This window comes from Macaca nemestrina, chromosome 18 (genome assembly GCF_043159975.1).
Source record: "Macaca nemestrina isolate mMacNem1 chromosome 18, mMacNem.hap1, whole genome shotgun sequence".
NCBI lineage: Eukaryota > Metazoa > Chordata > Mammalia > Primates > Cercopithecidae > Macaca > Macaca nemestrina.
This window is the reverse complement of record NC_092142.1, coordinates 86706252-86728825: the sequence shown is the minus strand read 5'-3', so window position 1 is coordinate 86728825 and position 22574 is coordinate 86706252. Positions and strand designations below refer to the sequence as shown.

The window sequence follows — 22574 nt, the reverse complement described above, 5'->3', positions numbered from 1 at the left end:
CTACTAAAAATACAAAATTAGCCAGGTATGGTGGCGTATGCCTGTAATTCCAGCTACTGGGGAGGCTGAGGCAGGAGAATCGCTTGAACCCGGGAGGCAGAGGTTGTGGTGAGCTGAGATCATGCCATTGCACTCCAGCCTGGGCAACAAGAGGGAAACTCCATCTCAAAAAAAAATAAAAACAAAAAATTAAATAGGGGTTAAAGGGAAATTTATAACTGTTTCAGAGTCAAACCCTGTGGTGGTATCTATCTATCTATCTGTCTGTCTGTCTGTCTGTCTGTCTATCTATCTATGTTTTTTCTTTTCTTTTTTTTTTTTTTGAGAGGGAGTCTCACTCTTTTTGCCAAGGCTGGAGTGCAATGGCACGATCTCGGCTCACTGTAACCTCTGCCTCCCAGGTTCAAGCAATTCTCCTGCCTCAGCCTTCCTAGTAGCTGGGATTACAAGTGCCCACCACCACACCTGGCTTTGTGTTTTTAGTAGAGACAGTGTTTCACCATGTTGGCCAAGCTGATCTTGAACTCCTGACCTCAGGTGATCTGCCTGCCTTGGCCTCCCAAAGTGCTGGGATTACAGGCCCAATAATTTTATTTGGAGATTATTGTATGTGTAATGTGAGATAAAGCTAATAAGTAATTAAGGGATGTTCGAATTCTATCCGCCTATGTGTCTGTGAGACTCAAGATTCTCAGTGCCAAAGACAGAAGATGCAAACGTAATATAAAGAAAGTCAAGGAAGCCCTTTAGAAGCAATATTATCTCTAGAGTCCAAACTGTGGTCTTGAAATACCATTTCCTGGCTAGGCGCGGTGGCTCACACCTGTAATCCCAGCACTTTGGGAGACTGAGGTGGGCAGATCACGAGGTCAGGAGATCGAGACCATCCTGTTTAACATGGTGAAACCCCGTCGCCACTAAAAATACAAAAAAAATTAGCTGGGCGTGGTGGCGGGCGCCTGTAGTCCCAGCTACTCAGGAGGCCGAGGCAGGAGAATGGCATGAACTCGGGAGGCGGAGCTTGCAGTGGGCCGAGATCTTACCACTGCACTCCAGTCTGGGTGACAGAATGAGACTCCATCTCGAAAAAAAAAAGAAATACCATTTCCTGCCAATGACAACCACAAGGGAAAAAAAAGAAAAGGCCGGGCGTGGTGGCTCACGCCTGTCATCCCAGCACCGTGGGAGGCCGAGGTGAGCCGTCCGTCCGTCTCACTGTGCTTTAACAGCAAGTCCATTCTGTCTGTAGGTGATTGCTGAGCATCTGAGGTCACTATTGGGCCTCTTGGGCTGTGGGAAGGAGTTTGTTCTTATTTCATTGTCCGGAGGAGCTGGAGGTAGGGATGGATGTGGCAAGGCCGTGGGAACCAAGAGGACAGACAGACGCTGAGCCTCATGACCACGAGGCTGAGCAGGAGGGCAGGAAGCTGGAGCCAAGGGCTGGGGTGGGCACGGGATCTGGAACCCCAAGGGGTGGCCAGTCCCTTTTCCGATTTGTGCAGGGTGTAGCTCTGCTCCCCTGCCTTGCACAGAAACATTGTGGAGTTGATCTGACCTAGGGCCTAAGGGAGGCCAGGAGGAGCTACACATCGAGGGTCACGGGCCCTCTGAGCAGGCTTGAGCTGGCAGCTGAGTTTCCTGGTGTTTGGTTCCTTGATTTGCAAAATGAAGCCAGGGGTATTGTAACGGCTCAGTGGGTTCATCTTGCCTGCTGCCTAGACAGAGCCAACTTCTCAAGCCAGGGGAATTGCAATAGAGAAAGGGTCATCCGCACTGAGCCAGCCGTGTGGGAGACCAGACTTTTATTATTACTCAAATCAGTCTCCCCGAGCATTCAGGGAGCAGAGTTTTTAAGAACAACTTGGTGGGCTGGGGGAAGCCAGTGAGCCGGGACTGCTCATTCGTCAGGGACGAAATCAGAGGGAGTTGAAGAAGATGTTCCCTTGTGTGAGTCAGTTCCTAGGTGGGCACCCCAAGATCAGATGAGTCAGTTCATCGATCTGGGTGGTGCCAGCTGATCCACCAAGTGCAGGGTCTGGAAAATATCTCAAGCATGGATTTTTTTTTTTTTTTTTTTTTTTGAGACGGAGTCTAGCTCTGTCACCCAGGCTGGAGTGCAGTGGCGCGATCTCGGTTCACTGCAAGCTCCACCTCCCGGGTTCAAGCCATTCTCCTGCCTCAGCCTTCTGAGCAGCTGGGACTACAGGCGCCCGCCACCGTGCCCGGCTAATTTTTTGTATTTTTAGTAGGGACGGGGTTTCACTGTGGTCTCGATCTCCTGACCTCGTGATCCACCTGCCTCGGCCTCCCAAAGTGCTGGGATTACAGGCGTGAGCCACCGCGCCCGGCCCCAAGCATGGATTTTAGGAGCAGTTTAGGGAGGGTCAGGATCTTGTAGCCTCCAGCTTCATGACTCCTAAACCATAACTTCTAATCTGTGGCAAATGTTTGTCCTACAAAGGCAATCTAGTCCCCAGGCAAGAAGGAGATCTGCTTTGGGAAAGGCTATTCTCGTCTTTGTTTTAAACTATAAACTAAGTTTCTCCCAAAGTTAGTTCAGCCTACACCCCAGAATGAACAAGGACAGCTTGGAGGTTAGAAGCAAGATGAAGGCTGGGTGTAGTGACTCACACCTGTAGTCCCAGCACTTTGAGAGGCCCAGGTGGGTGGATCACGAGGTCAGGAGTTCGAGACCAGCCTGGACAATATGGCAAAACCCCATCTCTATTAAAAATACAAAAATTAGCTGGGCATGGTGGCAGGTGCCTGTAATCCCAGCTACTAGGGAGGCTGAGGCAGGAGAACGGCTTGAATTTGGGAGGTGGAGATTGTAGTGAGCCGAGATCACGCCATTGCACTCCTGCCTGGAAAACAAGAGTGAAACTCCATCCCCCCTCCGCCACCAAAAAGAAGCAAGATGATGTCGGTTACATTAGATCTCTTTCACTGTTTCAGTCATAATTTTGCAAAGGCGGTTTCAGTATTCTGCACCCAGGCATGGCAGGTAGAAAGAACCCAGGAAGCAAGACATAGCAGTCTAGAGTTTTATCCCCGGAGCCTGGGGGAGAGCGGGAGTGGGTTTGGCCCTTGAGGTAGGAGCTCCTTCACTCCCAGCACACGGCAGCATCGGGCCCCCTGAAACAGCTCTGGAGGCAACATCCCCAACCCAGCACTCTGGCCCCATCAGAAGCCAGGGAGTGGCCCTACCTCTTCCAAGGTTCTGGCCTGAAATCTGAGGGTGTCCCAGCCAGAAGGTGTGCTGTGTTTTGCAGGTCACCACAGAGAAAATGGGACTTGGGGGCCGGGCGCGGTGGCTCATGCCTGTAATCCCAGCACCTTGGGAGGCCGAGGCGGGCAGATCACAAGGTCAGGAGATCGAGACCATCCTGGCTAACACGGTGAAACCCCGTCTCTACTAAAAATACAAAAAAATTAGCCGGGCGTGGTGGCGGGCGCCTGTAGTCCCAGCTACTCGGGAGGCTGAGGCAGGAGAATGGCATGAACCCGGGAGGCGGAGCTTGCAGTGAGCCGAGATAGTGCCACTGCACTCCAGCCAGGGGGACACAGCAAGACTCCATCTCAAAAAAAAAAAAAAAAAAGAAAATGGGACTTGGGTGTGAGGATGTTCTGTTTCTCCAATTCTGCCTTGAAGGGCCAAGTTACTTTGGGCGAGAGATTTGGGAACTCCAGGAGAGCTATGCCATCTTCTCCATGGCCCTTCAAAGGCATGAGGGATATTCTTGCAGTCACCAAGGCAGAGAAGCAATGCTCAGAGCCTGAGCCGTGTTGGTCTCATTTTCTAATCACTGTGAAATACGGATTGCCCTATGAATGCCACCACCCACATTCCGGCTACTGTGTGGCCAGTGGCCCCTGAGCAGGAAAAACTGACAACTTGACGTTCCCTGTGGCTCAACTGAGATACCCTACCTTGTTTTAACCTGAGTGACTCTCTCCTAGCAGAGGGAGAGCCGGACAGACTCCATTTTAGTTTCTTCACTTGCAGCCCCTTTTACCTCCCTCCCTATAACTAGTGTAAACTGACTGAAAGCACATCCAGGAATGCACGTACTAATAAGATATTGAGGCAAGCTGCACCAGCAGCTCCTGGGAATGCGCTCAGTGTAAAAACAAAAGTAGCGGCCGGGCGCAGTGGCTCAAGCCTGTAATCCCAGCACTTTGGGAGGCCGAGACGGGCGGATCACAAGGTCAGGAGATCGAGACCATCCTGGCTAACCTGGTGAAACCCCGTCTCTACTAAAAAATACAAAAATCTAGCCGGGCGTGGTGGCAGCGCCTGTAGTCCCAGCTACTCGGGAGGCTGAGGCAGGAGAATGGCGTAAACCCGGGAGGCGGAGCTTGCAGTGAGCTGAGATCCGGCCACTGCACTCCAGCCTGGGCGACACAGCGAGACTCCGTCTCAAAAAAAAAAAAAAAAAAAACAAAAAACAAAACTAGCCCCTTCCTTGGGGCCGAGATAATTTTGAGCGTTAGCTACCTCTCGGTCGCTGGCTAATAAAGGACTCTTTAATTCTTTAATTTGTCTCAAACTGTGGTGTTTCTTTCTGACTCTCTTGGTCACAACACAACGAGGGGAGGCGTGTTGGATTCTGAGTCCTGTGGGTTTGTTGTGGGTTGGCTTTACTTTGTGTATTCTTATCTGCGGATGTTTTCGGTTGGCTAGCGTGGAACCCTGTGATCCTCACGCAGTTGGATGGGCAAGCGCCTCGGGAAGGTCTCCCTTTCATTTTCTGGGTAAAGAACTCACTTTGTCGGCATCTGGATGCGCGTGGCCTGAGTCTCCTGTGATCTCCGCGCCGGTGCTTTGGCTGTGGGGGGTTGGGAGAGGCTGGAGGGTGGGTGGCACTGAACCAGCCTGGCCTGGGCACTCTGGGAGTGTGCCCTTCACAGTGAGGGGCTAAAAGGCACAGAAGGAGTGAAGGGGTGGGACTCCCAAAGAGGCTTCAATCCCCATGACTACCAAGATTCTTTTTTTTTCTTGAGACGGAGTCTCGCTCTGTTGCCTAGGCTGGAGTGCAGTAGCGTAATCTTGGCTCATTACAACCTCCCTTCCCGGGTTCCAGCCATTCTCCTGCCTCAGCCTCCCAAGTAGCTGGGATTACAGGCGCGCAGCCCCATGCCCAGCAAATTTTTGTATTTCTAGGAGAGACAGGGTTTCACCATGTTGCCCAGGCTGGTCTCAAACTCCTGACCTCAAATGATCTGCCTGCCTTGACCTCCCAAAGTGCTGGGATTACAGGCGTGAGCCACTGCGCCCGGCCTGTGACTACTAAGATTCTAGATAGTTCCCATCCAGAGAACTTGGCATCTGTGCATCTCAGCAATGGGCGATGCTGCAGCAAGACCTGCGGTTTTTCCTAAGCAGTGAACGGCTGATATTTAGAATCTTGTGAGCAAGGCAACTGTAGAGACAAAGGACCCGTGGGGGTAAAGGGAGGGGAAGGCCAGAGTCAGGTCCCTGGGGAGAGCGCCAAAGGCAGCTCCCACCGCTTCTTCAGCTTGTGAAAGGAAAATAAATCTTGGAAATCTTGTGGCCCCCAAATCTCTAAGCTAAAGGGAAAAGTCAATCTGGAGCTGCTTAGGGCAAAATAGCCTCCCATTCTCTTCAGTCACACCTCTGCTCTCTGAAATAAATACTATCTGATTGCATCCTTTGGAAAGGCTAATCAGAAACTCAAAAGAATGCAACTGGTTTGTCTCTCACCGACCTGTCACCTGGGAGCCTCCTCCCTGCTCGAGTTGTCCTGCCTTTTTGGACGGAACCAATGTACATCTTACATATATTGATTGATGTCTCAGTGTCTCCCTAAAAGGTGTAAAACCAAACCGTGCCCCAACCACCTTGGGTACATGTTCTCAGAACCTCCTGAAGCTGTGGAGGGTGTCCAAGTACTTGGTGCCTTGAACAAATAATTGGACAAAATGCACAAAGCAAGAAAAGAATGAAGCACCAAAAGCAGAGATTATTGAAAACAAAAGTACATTCCACAGGGTAGGAGTGGGCTCCAGCATAGGGGCTCAAGAACCTGGTTACAGAATTTTCTGGGATTTAAATACCCTCTACAGGTTTCCATTGGTTGCTTGGTGTTTGCCCTTTGTAAATGAAGAGGCTAAAGTGAAGTTACAAAGTCATTTACTGGGTGTATGCCTTGTGTAAATGAAGAGGATGAAGTAAAGTTACAATGTCACTCATTTGTCAATGAAATCATTTACGCTTCATTTACCTAGATGCCCCATGTAAGTAAAGAGGATATTTCCTGTCATAGCTGAAGTGTTTCTATTTTATTTATTTATTTATTTATTTATTTATGAGATGGAGTCTCACCCTGTCATCCAGTCTGGAGTGCAGTGGCACGTTCTCAGCTCACTGCAACCTCCGCGTCCCAGGTTCAAGTGATTCTCCTGCCTCAGCCTCCTGCGTTGCTGGCATTACAGGCACCCACCACCACACCCAGCTAATTTTTGTATTTTCAGTAGAGACAGCATTTCACCATGTTATCCAGGCTGGTCTTCAACTCCTGACCTCAGGTGATCTGCCCACCTGACCTCCCAAAGTTCTGTGATTACAGGTGTAAGCCACTGTGCCCAGCCCTTACATTTGATTTAGTTCTAGGTAGTCACTTGGTTCCCTTCCTCCAGGCTCTATTCTCCTGCCTCAGCTATGTCACAGCGCCTGTCCTTGACCTGGCAAAATAAGCTTTCTTTTTTTTTTTTTTTTTAAGACGGAGTCTCGCTCTGCTGCCCCAGGCTGGAGTGCACTGGTGCGATCTCGGCTCACTGCAAGCTCCGCCTCCCAGGTTCACACCATTCTCCTGCCTCAGCCTCCCGAGTAGCTGGGACTACAGGCGCCTGCCACCACGCCTGGCTAATTTTTTGTATTTTTAGTAGAGACAGGGTTTCACTGTGTTAGCCAGGATGGTCTCGATCTCCTGACCTCGTGATCCACCCTTCTCGGCCTCCCAAAGTGCTGGGATTACAGGTGTGAGCCACTGCGCCCGGCCAGCTTTCTTAATTGATTGAGACCTGTCTCAGATTTTCGGGGTTCACAGGCTGCCAGGGCATTTAGGGTGCACTAAGCACCATGACTGGGTGCGTTTCCTCCCAGCAGCAGAAGGAGGCCACACACCTGGAGCCACACGGAGTGAGATGGGTTAGGGTCTAAAATCTCTGTACTGAAAAGTGAACCACATCTAAGCGCAACGTTGTCTCCTGCGCAGGATCCTGGATGGGAACAGGAAAAGGATGTAAATGGGAAAAGACCCAGTGAAATCCAAACCAAGTCTGGGGTTTAGTTGAAGGCAATATACAAGTGTTGGTTGCTTAGTTTTGACCAATGTACCATTTTATGGAAGATGATCACCAGAGAACTCCAGAAACTATCTTAGCTGTCCTGCAAACCTACGATTATTCCAAAAGAAAAAAATTATCAAAACAAGTAAATGAGGCCGGGTGCGGTGGCTCACACCTGTAATCCCAACAATTTGGGAGGCTGAGGCAGGTGGATCACTTGAGGTCAGGAATTCAAGACCAGCCTGGCCCCGTCTCTACTGAAAATATAAAAATTAGCTGGGCATGGTGACTCCCACCTGTAATCCCAGCTACTCAGGAGGATGAGGCAGGAGAATCGCTTGAACCTGGGAGATAGAGGTTGCAGTGAGCCAAGATCGTGCCACTGCACTCCAGCCTGGGCAACAGACTGAGACTCCATCTCAAAAAAAAAAAAAAAAGGGAAATGAATAAAGAGCCACAGACAATAGCTCCTGAATGCTGAGCCTGTGGGGAGAGGGTGAAGGACCTGTGGGTGGAGGGAGGAAGGCAGGCACAGGAAAGCTGGACTGGGAGCTCCACTGAGGGGCACGTGTGATTCCCTTTGCAGGAAGCAGAGCTCGGCTCTTGCCCTCTCACATCCTTTGAAGATGACCACCTTGAAGATTAGGATGAGAAGCAAACCCTCAGCTCCTGGGCTGAGCTCTTGGCAATCATTTCTCTCACCAGGCAGGGAGCAAAAGAAGATTGTTTCTGCACTCATTTGTTCTCAGAACAGTTGAGCAAACAGTCATTTACTGGTCTCCACAAACACTGAAGAGATACCAGGTGCTGGTGACTCCACGGGTTGCAAATGTCCCCAGCGTCAGATTCAGTTTTTTTTTTTTTTTTTTTTTTTTTTTTTTTTTTTTGAGGCGAAGTATCGCTCTGTCACCAGGCCGGAGTGTAGTGGCTTGATCTCGGCTCACTGCAACCTCCTCCTCCCAGGTTCAAGCGATTCTCCTGCCTCAGCCTCCCGAGCAGCGGGGACTATAGGTACGCGACACCACGCCCGGCTAATTTTTGTATTTTTAGTAGAGATGAGGTTTCACCATGTTGGCCAGGATGGTCTCGATCTCCTAACCTCATGATCCGCCCATCTCAGCCTCCTAAAGTGCTGGGATTACGAGTGTGAGCCACTGCGCCTGGCTCAGATTCATATTCTTTTCCCTGACCCCCTCTGACCTCTGTGGATGAGGAGAGCTGGGCAGAACACCTTGGTGGGGTCTCAGGGCTCCAGCGGTGACCACTGCTGGGTTGGACTAGCAAATGGAAAGGAGCCCACGTGTGCTCTCTGTGGCCCGGGCGGTAAAGAGGAGGTGGATCCCAGGGCTGTGGGTGAGAGCAGTGGGAATATCAGCGACTATTTCTTCCCTCCATTAATCCTTGCAAAGGATTGCTATGTCTGCACCAAAGCCCCTGCTTAAAACTTTGGAACAAGAATGTTGCTTCAATGGCCAGGCCTGGTGGCTCACACCTGTAATCCCAATGCCTTGGGAGGTCGAGACAGGTGGATCACCTGAGATCTGGAGTTTAAGACCAGACTGGCCAAAAAGGAGAAACCCTGTCTCCGCTAAAAATACAAAATTAGCCAGGTGTGGTGGCGCATGCCTGTAATCCCAGCTACTTGGGAGGCTGAGGCAGGAGAATTGCTTGAACTCGGGAAGCAGAGGTTGCATTGAGCCGAGGTTGCATCACTGCATTCCAGCCTGGGCAACAAGAGTGAGACTCCCTCTCAAAAAAAAAAAAAAAAAAGGAATGTAGCTTCTTGCACATTATTGACCGGGGGTAGGACTGAATTCGGGATTTCAGGACATTGCTTCAGAGGGCATCCTGACTCCCTCTGGGCCAAGTGAGCTGCGGTGGCAGGGCCCCAGCGGCTGCCCAGGGACCAACCCCTGGCTGAGTGCCACAGCAGCCAGCTCTGACGTCCGCGACCGGAAAGCACGCCAGATGCTTCTGTTGACGTTGACAAAGGGCTTTGCCAGGAGGCTCAGGCGCGGGCTGGTCCCCATCCTTCCTCTTAACCCCGTTGCGAGGCTGCCGAGGCCGCCTTCTGCGCGGGAGGACTGACCCCTGGTGACCGAGGCAGACGTGGCGGGCTTGGGGCTTGGACTTTTCTGAGCGGTGATGCATCAGCCAACGCAGCCTAAGGAAGCTGAATAACGCAGGCTTCCTGCCACCCCGCAGCCCGGGAGTTGGGAGGTGTGGCCGGTGGGGTGAGGGGTCCGAGTCCCACAGTCTAGGACGTTCATTTCTCCGAGGCTCAGTCTCTCCTCTGGTGGGACCATGTCTGGAAGAGCCCCTGGCTTGGCTCCTGGAGCTGGCGGCCAGGTGGGAACCCCCACGAAAGCTCCAACAGCTGCTGCTGAGCCCAGCCCTCGGGAACCCGTTAGGGACAGCTCAGGCCGTCTCCTTGCAGTGGGCGAAAGGGCCCGGCCTGCGCTGCCCTGGCACACCTGGACCACAGACCCAAGTGACATGATGTTAAGAGGAAACGAAAGTTGACCGGGCGCGGTGGCTCACGCCTGTGATCCCAGCACTGTGGGAGGCCGAGGCGGGCGGGTCGCTGGAGCCCAGGAGTTGGACACCAGCCTGGGCAACATAATGAGACCCGATCTCTGTACAAAATATTTAAAAATTAGTCAGGTGTAGTGGTACACACCTGTGGTCCCAGCTACTCGGGATGCTGAGGCAGAAGGATTACTTAAGCCCAGGAGACAGAGGCTGCAGTGAGCCGAGATCGCACTGCCACACTCCAGCCTGGGAGACAAAGCGAGACCCTGTTTTGAAAGACACAGAGAGACAGAAAGAGAGAGAAAGAAAAGAAAAGAAAAGAAAAGAAAAAGAAAGAAAGAAAGAAAGAAAGAAAGAAAGAAAGAAAGGAAGGAAGGAAGGAAGGAAGGAAGGAAGGAAGGAAGGAAGGAAGGAAGGAAGGAAGGAAGGAAAGAGAAAGAAAGAAAGAAAGAAAGAAAGAAAGAAAGAAAGAAAGAAAGAAAGAAAGAAAGAAAGAAAGAAAGAAAGAAAAGAAAGAAAGAAGAAAGAGCAAGAGGAAGGAAGGAAGGAAGGGAGGGAGGGAGGGAGGGAGGAAGGAAGGTGGGAAAACAAAGAAAGAAAGAAAGAGAGAAAAGAAAGAAAGAAAACAGATAGCCTCTCGCTACTTTAAAGATACTATTACCAGGCCGGGCGCGGTGGCTCAAGCCTGTAATCCCAGCACTTTGGGAGGCCGAGACGGGCAGATCACAAGGTCAGGAGATCGAGACCATCCTGGCTAACATGGTGAAACCCCGTCTCTACTAAAAATACAAAAAAACTAGCCGGGCGAGGTGGCGGGCGCCTGTAGTCCCAGCTACTCGGGAGGCTGAGGCAGGAGAATGGCGTAAACCCGGGAGGCGGAGCTTGCAGTGAGCTGAGATCCGGCCACTGCACTCCAGCCTGGGCGACAGAGCGAGACTCCGTCTCAAAAAAAAAATAATAATAAATTAAAAAAAAAAAAAAAAAAGATACTATTACCAAGGAATGTATTGGCAGACCCGGATCGTTTCTGACCCTTAACTCCTCCTGCCCAGGGCTGGGAGCGGAGGGTCAGAAATAGGGACCTGGTCAGGGCAAAGGGGCGGATGCTTGGATCACGTTGTACCTGGTAATTTAGAAATGCAGCAAGTCTAGTCATGTAGAACTCTGGCTTTCTCTCTCGTTGCTTATTCTTTTATTATCATTAAATGAATGTTAATGGGGAAACGCCGTGTGTACCTGGGCAGAGCCAACTGTTCATGTGCAGTGTGCTTGTCGCCCCCTGCCTGCCGGCTGCTGTCCTGGCCTGAAATATCCGCATCTTGGTCATGGTCCTCCAGAGCCACCAGGAAGATCCAGGAGCCAGGGCCACCCTCACGTCGCCTTGGCAACAGCATCCGTGATCAGACTCTAAGGCAACTGGGACCCGTGCTCCCTATGGGAGGCTGCAGGTTCACGTCGGTGTCTGGGTGAGTACATCCCCTAACCCTACTTTCTGGAAGGTGGGAGTTGGCTTCTAGGCACCCACCCGCTGTATCCCAGCCTCTGCACAGCACTGGCATCACGGAGGTGTTCTGTTTTTGGATAAATCATGACTTACATGAAAAGATGCTCCGCCTCCTGGCCGGCGTGTGGCGCTGTCTGTGCTCTGGATTTTGGCCACAGTGAGACGTGTCCAATGGCTTCTCATGGCTGCTAGAGTTTACATATCCCTGATAGCACATGTTGCAGAGAAAGGTTCATTACTTTTTTTTTTTTTTTTTTTTTTGAGACAGAGTCTTGCTCTGTCACCCAGGCTGGAGTGCAGTGGCGCGATCTCAACTCACTGCAAGCTCTGCCTCCTGGGTTCACGCCATTCTCTTGCCTCAGCCTCCCAAGTAGCTGGGACTACAGGTGCCCGCCACCACACACTGCTAATTTTTTTGTATTTTGGGGTAGAGACGGGGTTTCACAATGTTAGACAGGATGGTCTTGATCTCCTGACCTCGTGATCCGCCTGCCTCAGCCTCCCAAAGTGCTGGGATTACAGGCTTGAGCCACCGTGCCCAGCCAAAAATGTCCATGACTTATAAAGTCGTTAGTCAACAATTTCCCCGTATCGGCAGATCACGAGGTCAGGAGATCGAGACCATTCTGGCTAACACGGTGAAACGCCGTCTCTATTAAAAAATAGAAAAAAATTAGCCGGGCATGGTGGGGGGCACCTGTAGTCCCAGCTACTCAGGAGGCTGAGCAGGCAAATGGTGTGAACTTGGGAGGTGGAGCTTTCAGTGAGCCAAGGTCATGCCACTGCACTCCAGCCTGGGCAACAGAGCAAGACTCTGTCTAAAAAAAACAAAAACAAAAACAAAAAACAAACAACAACAACAGACAATTTCCCTGTATCCAGGGAACATGTGAGGGACTGGGGTGCCAGGCACGTTTTGGGGCGCCCCACACAGAGCGTCTGGCAGCAGAGAGGGGAGCAGGAGGCCTCTACAACCTCTCAGTAATTCCACCTGCGCCTTGCTTTTGCCTTGGGTCAGTTTCCACCAACGCCCTGGAAAAACCAAGTTTGTGTTTTTACTTTCAGTGTTGACCATGTTTCCAGTCCCCTCTGCTCCGCCCCAGGCTACAGCAAAAAAGAAAAAGAAAGAAACATAGGCAAATGAGATATGAATCAGAGTGAGAGCCAACAACAAATTCTTTTTTTTTTTTTTTTTCTGAGACAGGGTTTCACTCTTGCGGCCCAGGCCAGAGTGCAATGGTGTGATCTTGGCTCACTGCAACCTCCGTCTCCCGGGTTTAAGCGATTATCCTGCCTCAACCTCCCAAGTAGCTGGGATTACAGGTGCCTGCCACCACGCCCAGTTAATTTTTGTATTTTTAGTAGAGACGGGGTTTCACCATATTGACCAGGCTAATCTTGAACTCCTGACCTCTGGTGATCCACCCACCTTGGCCTCCCAAAGTGCTGAGATTATAGGTGTGAGCCATTGTGATTGGCTCTGACAGCAAATTCTTTAATGGGGATGTTAAAGGTCAGAGTTACAGATTTGCAGTGAGACTATTGAGCCCTATGCAGTCCACGTCCAACTAAAACATTCCCCTGCTCTGACTATGCTGGGTAAATGTTCCCTGCACCCCGTTATAAGCCATTGGGGCCATTATTCATTGACTTTTTTTTTTTTTTTTGAGACAGAGTCTCACTCTGTTGCCCAGGTTTGAGTGCAGTGCCCTGATCTTGGCTCACTGCAACCTCTGCCTCCTGAGTTCAAGCAATTCTCCTGTCTCAGCCTCTTGAGTAGCTGGGATTGCACCCACCACCATGCCTGGCTAATTTTTTTTTTTTTTTTTTGAAGGGGAGTCTCACTCTTGTTCCCCAGGCTGGAGTGCAGTGGTGCGATCTCGGCTCACTGCAACGTCCGTCTCCTGGGTTCAAGTGATTCTCCTGTCTCAACCTCCTGAGTAGCTGGGATTGCACCTACCACCATGCCTGGCTATTTTCTTTTTTTTTTTTTGGAAGCGGAGTCTCGCTCTTGTTGCCCAGGCTGCAGTGCAGTGTGTCAGGCCTCTGAGCCCAAGCTAAGCCATCATATCCCCGGTGACCTGCACATATACATCCAGATGGCCTGAAGCAACTGAAGATCCACAAAAGTGAAAATAGCCTTGACTAATGACATTCCACCATGGTGATTTGTTCCTGCCCCGCCCTAACTGATACGATATATTCTCTCCCCGCCGTTAAGAAGGTACTTTGTAATATTCTCCCCACCCTTGAGAATGTATTTTGTGATATTCTCCCCCCACCTTAAGAAGGTACTTTGTAATATTCTCCCCCCACCTTAAGAAGGTATTTTGTAATATTCTCCCCACCCTTGAGAAGGTACTTTGTAATATTCTCCCCCTCTTAAGAAGGTACTCTGTAATATTCCCCCCCACCCCGCCCCCGCCCCTAAGAAGGTGCTTTGTAATATTCTCCTCCCACCCTTAAGAAGGCACTTTGTAATATTCTCCCCACCCTTGAGAATGTACTTTGTAATATTCTCCCCCCTCCTTAAGAAGGTACTTTGTAATATTCTCCCCACCCTTGAGAAGGTACTTTGTAATATCCCCCCCCAGGAGGTACTTTGTAATATTCTCCCCCCCTTAAGAAGGTACTCTGTAATATTCCCCCCCAACCCGCCCCCGCCCTTAAGAAGGTACTTTGTAATATTCTCCTTCTGCCCTTAAGAAGGTACTTTGTAATATTCTCCCTGCCCTTGAGAATGTACTTTGTATGCCTATCCCAAACCTATAAGAACTAATGATAATTCACCACCCTTTGCTGACTCCTTTTTCGGACTCAGCCCGCCTGCACCCCAGCCCTGTTGCTCACACAAAGCCTGTTTGGTGGTCTCTTCGGACGGACGCGTGTGACACAGTGGTGTGATCTCAGCTCACTGCAATCTCCGCCTCTCGGGTTCGAGCGATTCTCCTGTCTCAGCTCTCAGCCTCCTGAGTAGCTGGGATTTGCCCACCACCATGACCGGCTTTTTTTCTTTTTGCAAGCGGAGTCTCACTCTTGTTGCCCAGGCTATCTTGGCTCACTGCAACCTCTGCCTTCTGGGTTCAAGTGATTCTCCTGTCTCAGCCTCCTGAGTAGCTGGGATTACAGGCACATGCTGCCATGCCTGGCTAATTTTTTGTATTTTAGTAGAGACGGGGTTTCACTGTGTTGCCCAGGCTGGTCTCAAACTCCTGACCTCAGGCAATCCGCCCACCTTGGCCTCCTAAAGTGCTAGGATTACAGGCGCGAGCCACAGTGCATGGCCTAATTTTTAGTATTTTTTAGTAGAGATGGTGTTTCGCCATGTTGTCCAGGCTGGATTTGAACTCCTGACCTCAGGTGATCCGCCTGCCTCGGCTTCCCAAAATGTTGGGATTACAGGTGTGAGCTACTGTGCCCAGCCTTCATTCACTGTTTATCAATCATTTATTAACATCTAACAAACAGTCCAACATTTTTGTCCTGGGACATAAAGTGAATAAGACAAGGCCAGAGGGAGATTAAAATCCCCTGGAAGAGAGCCATGGCACATGAATTATCACAATGCGCTAAGTTTCAAGAGTATTCTTTTTTTTTTTTTTTTTTTTTTTTGAGACAGAGTCTCACTCTGTCGCCCAGGCTGGAGTGCAGTGGTGCGATCTCGGCTCACTGCAACTTCCGCCCTCTGAGTTCCAGCGGGTTCTCCTGCCTCAGCCTCCCGAGTAGCTGGGATTACAGGCGCCTGCCACCACACCCGGCTAATTTTTTGTATTTTTAGTAGAGATGGGGTTTCACCATCTTGGCCAGGCTGGTCTTGAACTTCTGACCTCATGATCCACCCGCCTCGGCCTCCCAAAGTGCTGGGATTACAGGGCATGAACCACCGCACCCGGCCTTCGAGAGTATTCTCACTACCAGAAAAGGAAGTGCTGTTAGTAGGAACATCCTGACTTACTTGGAACTCGGATAATAAGAATGTTATTTCTGGTATGTCTTTGAAATACTGGACAGCAGTGAACCAATTCCCCAGCAGAGAGTCCTAGTCTAAGCCTGGGCATGCTTCTTACAACAGAGCAACCCTCAGGTTCTAGCGTGGACGTCTCTGCTCTGTTTCACCTGCTCTGTAGTAATACATCATTCACTAGTGATGCCAAGAATAGGAGGATGTGGTTAGCTCTGCACTCAGAATGAAGGTTTCAGGACCACATTTCCGTGAAATGTAAACATCTGGCCTTCTCCAGATGGTTCATGATGAGAGTCTACGTAGGAACAATGAGAAAGAGAAGCTCTTCTTTTTTAGAATTAGGGGGTTTCAGTGCAAACTGTTTCCACGGCCAGGCAGCCAGAATTTCAGGGGCTACCACTATGAACCCTAAGCATACATTGTTGACTATGGGATTATCAGGCTGGAAAACAGCTCGTTCCTGGGTTAAGAAGCCAGATGCTCAAAACATTAACATTATAGGACTTAAAAAATCTACTTACTTTGAGAATCATCAGTGTCTTGAAGTATTTGGTCAAGGAGTTTTTTTTTTTTTTCGAGACAGAGTCTTGCTCTGTTACCTAGGCTGGAGTGGAGTGGCACCATCTCGACTCACTGCAAGCTCCGCCTCTCAGGTTCAAGCAATTCTCTGCCTCAGCCTCCCGAGTAGCTGGGATTATAGGTGCCCACCACCACACCCAGCTAATTTTTTTTTTTTTGTATTTTTAGTAAAGATGGGGTTTCACCATGTTGGCCAGGCTGGTCTTGAACTCCTGACCTTGTGATCCACCCGCCTTGGCCTCCCAAAGTACTGGGATTACAGGCATGAGCCACAGCGCTCGGCCTGGTCAAGGAGTTTTACTCTTTCAAAAACATATTTAGCAAGTTTGCCTGCTTTGATTGCTATATTTTCTCTGCTCTGGCATCTCTGATTACTGCATGCAGGAAAGTGAGGCTTTGGCTATGTCTGGGTTGGGTTAGGGAACACACGCACCGGGGGACAGACATGAACCTGCAGTCTCACATAGGGAGCACACAAGGTCCACGGCTTCCTCAGAGCCAATCCTTGGCTCACTGTTGTTGATATGACAAAAGCTGTTTCTAGCCAGGTGTGATGGCTCATGCTTGTAATCCCAGCACTTTGGGAGGCTAAGGTGGGCGGATCATGAGGTCAGGAGATTGAAACCATCCTGGCTAACACAGTGAAACCCTGTCTCTACTAAAAATACAAAAAATTAGCTGGGAGAGGTGATGGGTGCCTGTAGTCCCAGCTACTCGGGAGGCTGAGACAGGAGAATGGCATGAACCCAGGAGGCAGAGCTTGCAGTGAGCCAAGATTGTGCCACTGCACTCCAGCCTGGGCGACAGAGCGAGACTCTGTCTCAAAAAAAAAAAAAAAAAAAAAAATTTGTTTCTAGCCGGGTGAGGTGGCTCATGCCTGTATTCCCAGCACTTTGGGAGGCTGAGGTGGGTAGACTGAAAGGTCAGGAGTTCGAGCCCAGTCTGGCGAATATAGTGAAACCCTGTCTCTACAAAAAAATACAAAAGATTAGCTGAGTGTGGTAGTGTGCACCTGTAATCCCAGCTACTCGGGAGGCTGAGGCAGGAGAATGGTGTGAACCCGGGAGGCGGAGCTTGCAGTGAGCCGAGATGGTGCAACTGCACTCCAGCCTGGAAGACAGGGAGACTCTGTCTCAAAAAAAAAAAAAAAAAAAAAAAAAAACTGTTTCTAACCGGGCAAGGTGGTTTATGCCTGTAATCCCAGCACTTTGGGAGGCCAAAGTGGGTGGATTACGAGGTCAGGAGTTCAAGACCACTCTGGCCAACATAGTGAAACCCCGTCTCTACAAAAATATATAAAAAATTAGCCGAGTATGGTGGTGTGTGCCTGTAATCCGAGCTACTCAGGAGGCTGAGGCAGGAGAATCGCGTGAACCCGGGAGACAGAGGTTGCAGTGAGCCGAGATTGCGCCAATGCACAGCCTGGGTGACAGTGTGAGACTCCGTCTCTAAATAAATAAATAAATAAATAAAGCTGTTTTCTAGTTTGCAATTAGCATTTCCAGCATAGCTGCTATCTTCTGTTCCATTTTCTGTGCTATTTTGTAGGTTTTAGTAGTTTCTTCTTCCCTATCTTTGTATCTGGTATCTTACAGAGTGTCCTGAATCTTCATGTGCTCCTTCTGAGATCAGTGATAAAGAAGCTAGGGATACAGCAAGAAGGAAGGAGGCCCTGTGCGCGACTCTAAGATTAGTGACACCATAGCACGGACCTTTGCTCAAGATACGTCAGCAGGAAACACACCCCAAGTGCCGAGAGTGTTGGTGTGCAGCTGAGAAGTCTACATGAGAGTGCTGGCATGCAGCTGAGAAGGCTATAAGTGACCGTGAGATTTCCTTCATTATACTCATCTGCATTTTCCAAATTTTGAAAATGAGTATATTTTAATTACACACTAAAAAACATCATTTACGCCTGTAATCCCAGCACTTTGGGAGGCCAAGGTGGGCAGATCACTTGAGGCCAGGAGTTCAAGACCAGCCTGGCCAATATGGTGAAATGCTGTCTTTACTAAAAATACAAAAAAATAGCCAGGCATGGTGGTGGGCGCCTGTAGTCCCATCTGCTCAGGAGGCTGAGGCAGGAGAATTACTTGAACCTGGAAGGTGGAGGTTGCAGTGAGCCAAGATTGTGCCACTGTACTCCATCCTGGTGACAGAGTGAGACTTCATCTCAAAACAACAACAACGATAAAAAAACTTCATTTACCTGGGTGTGATGGTTCATGCCTGTAATCCCAGTACTTTGGGAGGCTGAGGCGGGGGATCACTTGAGGTCAGGAATTTGAGACCAGCCTGGCCAACATGGTGAACTCTGGCTTCATTCACTGAGCCTCGCTCTGAGATTCATCCTTGAAGTTTCTGTGTGTGAATCACTAGTTCATTCCTGTGCCTTCTGAGTAGGGTGAATGTACCACACTTTATCAAGGCACCTGGTAATGCATGTTTGGGTTGCTGTCTTATTTAGGGTCTGCAAACCCTTGTAACAGTATGCATTTTTTTCCTAGGAAATGAGGCCACAGCATTCATTTGATTGGTCCAAGGGGAAAAAATCCAGCTAGACTCCCAGCAGTTTTTCTGTTGATATCTTGTCATTTTGGTTGTCTGAAACCCAGCCTCCTTAGAGATTTTAAGATTCCTTAAAAGGTTTACAGGGGCTGGACGCGGTGGCTCATGTCTGTAATCCCAGCACTTTTGAGAGTCTGAGGCGGGTGGGTCACCTGAGGTCAGGAGTTCAAGACCAGCCTGGCCAACATGGCAAAACCCCATCTTTACTAAAAATATACAAATTGGCCAGGCTGTGAGATCGTCTCCCACAGCACTGAGCTGATTTCTGTGGTTCCTTAGGTCGCAGGGGTAGGGTGATGCCTGCTTCAATCTTACCCTTTTGGGGCAGAACTCTTGAAATCTTGACTTAATCTAGGGAGTTCTCTCTTATATCCCACCTTGGACACCCTTGGATTTGATTACATTTATCTTGCCCTTGGAGGCTGTCAAAACCAAAGTTAAGTTTGGCAAGACTGGCTCATGCGTGAAAGTAAAAGCTGTCTCAGAGCCCAATGGCTTGTTTTTGTTGCTCCTTTCCGTTAAGGTCTGACTTGGTAATGCCTTATTAGCTTTCGGATGCCTTTCTGATGTTATTTCAACATTTATCCAGTATTTTTTTTGTTGTTTTGAATGAGAGGAATGGTCCAAATAACTTGTATCTACTACATTCCTTAAAAGGCAGCATTGCTTCATTTTTAAATGGTGGGTTTTGGGGAGGTTTCTTTGAGACCGAGTCTCGCCTTGTCACCCAGGCTAGAGTGCAGTACCACCATCTCGGCTCACTGCAACCTCCGCCACCTGGGTTCAAGCAATTCTCCTGCCTCAGCCTCCTAAGTAGCTGGCATTACAGGCATGTGCCACCATGCCTGACTAATTTTTGTTTTTTATTAGTAGAGACGGGTTTTCACCATGTTGGCCAGGCTGGTCTTTAACTCCTGACCTCACGTGATCTACCCACCTCGGCCTCCCAAACTGCTGGGATTACAGGTGTGAGTCACTGTCCCTGGCTGTAGGATTCCATTTTGTAAAACCCTAGAAAAATGCAAACGAATCAAGAGTTTCTATTTATTTATTTATTTGAGATGGACCCTCACTCGCTCTGTCACCCAGGCTGGAGTGCAGTGGCGTGATCTTGGCTCACTGCAACCTCCACCTCCTGGGGTCAAATGATTCTCCTACCTCAGCCTCCCTAGTAGCTGGGATTACAGGTGCCTGGCCACCATACCCAGCTAATTTTTGTATTTTTAGTAGAGATGGGGTTTTGCCATGTTGGCCAGGCTGGTCTCGAACTCCTGACCTCAGGTGATCTGCCCGCCTCGGCCTCCCAAAGTGCTGGGATTACATGCGTGAGCCACCACGCCCAGCCACATTTCTCTTTTTATTTTTGAGATGGAGTCTCACTCTGTTGCCCAGGCTGGAGTGCAGTGGCACAATCTTGGCTCACTGCAACCTCTGCTTCCTGGGTTCAGGCAATACTCCTGCCTCAGGCTCCTGAGTAGCTGGGATTACAGGCATGTGTCACCACGTCCAGCTAACTTTTGTATTTTTAGTAGAGACAGGGTTTCACCATGTTGGCCAGGCTGGTCTCGAACTCCTGATCTCAAATGATCCACCCACCTTGGCCTCCCAAAGTGTTGGGATTACAGGCGTGAGCCACCGCGCCTGCCACATTTCTCTTTTTAATAAAACCCCCAACCTTATCTTTGTTCTTTGGACATACCGAAGTTCACTCCAGCCTGTGGATATGCCTCAAAATGTAATTCTATGATTCCCATACAAGATGTTTTGTTTAGAGATCCATCTCTAGATTTTTATTTGGCTTTGATAGTATTATTACATATTACATATTAAAACACTTTAATTTACTGTTTTAATTAGAAGAACATCACATATTGCTTTATGCTATGACATTGGAAAATCGGCCGGGCACGGTGGCTCATACCTGTAATCCCAGCACTTTGGGAGGCTGAGGGGGGTGGATCATCCAAGGTTAGGAGTTCAAGACGAGCCTGGCCAACATGGTGAAACCCCGTCTCTACTAAAAATACAAAAAAATAGCCGCGCATGGTGGTGGGCACCTGTAATCCTAGCTACTCGGGAGAGTAAGGCAGGAGAATTGCTTGAATCCAGGAGGTAGAGGTTGCAGTGAGCTGAGATCGTACCACTGCACCCCAGCCTGGGTGACAGAGCGAGACTCCAGCTCAAAAAAAAAAAAAAAAAGAAAGAAAGACATTGGAATATCTTCATGAAGAAGATGGGACACACGTTTCCAGGTTTCCATTTTTGAACTTCAAGGCTGACAAATTCCATCCTCGTTTCTCCTCATCCCTTGAGGCCCCACCTGAGTGGGTGGCCCTTCTCAGAGGGCAGGGGCCAACTGTAGATCCCTCTGACTCCTCAGCACCCACCTGCCTCACCCCAGCTACCTGTGCACACTTGAAATATACACAGTTTATTGTATATAAGCAACATGTAGATAAATCCCTGATTACAGTTGGAAATCTTATGATTCCTCTCTCTGGAATGGATTCAAAGAAGTAGAAAAAATTCAGTACGGCCGGGGCGCGGTGGCTCACGCCTGTAATCCCAGCACTTTGGGATGCCGAGTTGGGTGGATCACGTGAGGTCAGGAGTTTGAGACCAGCTTGACCAACATGGTGAAACCCCATCTCTACGAAACGTACAAAAATTAGCTGGGTGTGGTGGCAGATGCCTGTAATCCCAGCTACTTGGGAGGCTGAGATAAGAACTTGGGAGCTGGAGGTTGCAGTGGGCCGAGATTGTGCCACTGCACTCTAGCCTGGGTGACAGAGTGAGACTCTGTCTCAAAAAACAACAACAAAAAAAAACCTTTGTATTTTGCTTTTTTACTTTCCTAAACTTTATTATTGTTTCACTTGATTTTCCGAAGAATCCTGTGTAGTAGGTGAACTCGTTCATTATTCCCACTTTCCTGATGGGAAATGTGCAAAGAGCCACGTAATCCATACCACGCTTGGCAGAACCTTCCAATCACATTGATTACTTGTGGTGAGGGTAATTAGAAGTCAGCATATTTTCCAAAAGTTTAGTCTAGTATTAACAGATTTTTTTTCTCTTCTGCACTTCAACTTGAAGGCAGCAGAGGGCGCCTGATCACACAAAAGATACGCTCTAAGAGTTAGGGATAGATTAAAGATAATCCATTAGTTTCAACGATGTGAATTTTACTAAAATAGAGCCCTGTACTTAATCTTTTGACTGTTTTTAGGATCTGATCTCATTTTAGATGTTCTATTTGCTGTCTTTCTCAGTAATGAGAATTTCCATCTCACGTAAATCACCATGATGCCTGTAATCCAAGAGCCTTCTAATTTAGCTTCAAGCTTCTTTCAGATAATAAAAGTATTAAACCCCGTGTCCACCAGATCCTCCTAAATCTTCCATAGGTCGTACGCTCTGCCTCTCTCCGGCCTGAAGTGGGTGCCACTGTAATGTACTGCAGACAGATGAGCTGTGAATGAAGGGCCTTTCTGCTTCAAGTGCATGGCCTCAGGGTTACCCAGGATTTTTAGAAAAATGTTAAAGGATTAGGTGTGTTCTTAAAGTCATAGCACACTAGAGGGGACAGAACTATTTCCCCAGGGCGATAGTGAGGAGTTAGCCTTTTGTAGCTCATCATAGAAGATAATCATGCCTGGATGCCCAGGCCGGCTTTCTGTGAAATTCTCCTGCTCCTTTCTGCTCAGCTTCTAACTGGTTCTTTTTTTTTTTTTCTCTACCACCACACAGGAGTTTCCTACAAGCAGTGCTGGAGACCATGGTGGCCTTCAACCCGTTCTATCTTTTCTTCTCATTATTTCCCTTAATTTCATTTTTCTTCTTGAAGAACTAGGTTTATGGACAAGGCTTGGAGTTGGTTGGAAAATCATTCCTCCTTGGCTGCTCGGTGACTAGTCATTGATTGGATCTAAGGTAACTTCTTTCTTTTTTTTTTTTTTGAGACAGTTTCGCTTTTGTTGCCCAGGCTGGAGTGCAGTGGCACGATCTCGGTTCACCGCAACCTCTGCCTCCCGGTTCAAGCAATTCTCCTACCTCAGCCACCTGAGTTGCTGGGATTAGAGGCGTACACCACCGCGCCTGGCTAATTTTTTTGTA

General features: G+C 49.1%; 1 long non-coding RNA gene across 1 annotated transcript in view; it reads left to right on the top strand.

Moving 5' to 3' along the window:
* Nucleotides 1–17768, top strand: part of LOC139359784 (uncharacterized) — a 49840-nt gene extending 32072 nt beyond the window's left edge. Inside the window, exons 2-3 of the long non-coding RNA XR_011616197.1 lie at nt 11181–11309; nt 17486–17768. This is a non-coding gene — a long non-coding RNA (uncharacterized lncRNA). The remainder of the gene's footprint in view (nt 1–11180; nt 11310–17485) is intronic.
* The last annotated feature ends 4806 nt before the right edge of the window (nt 17769–22574 follow it).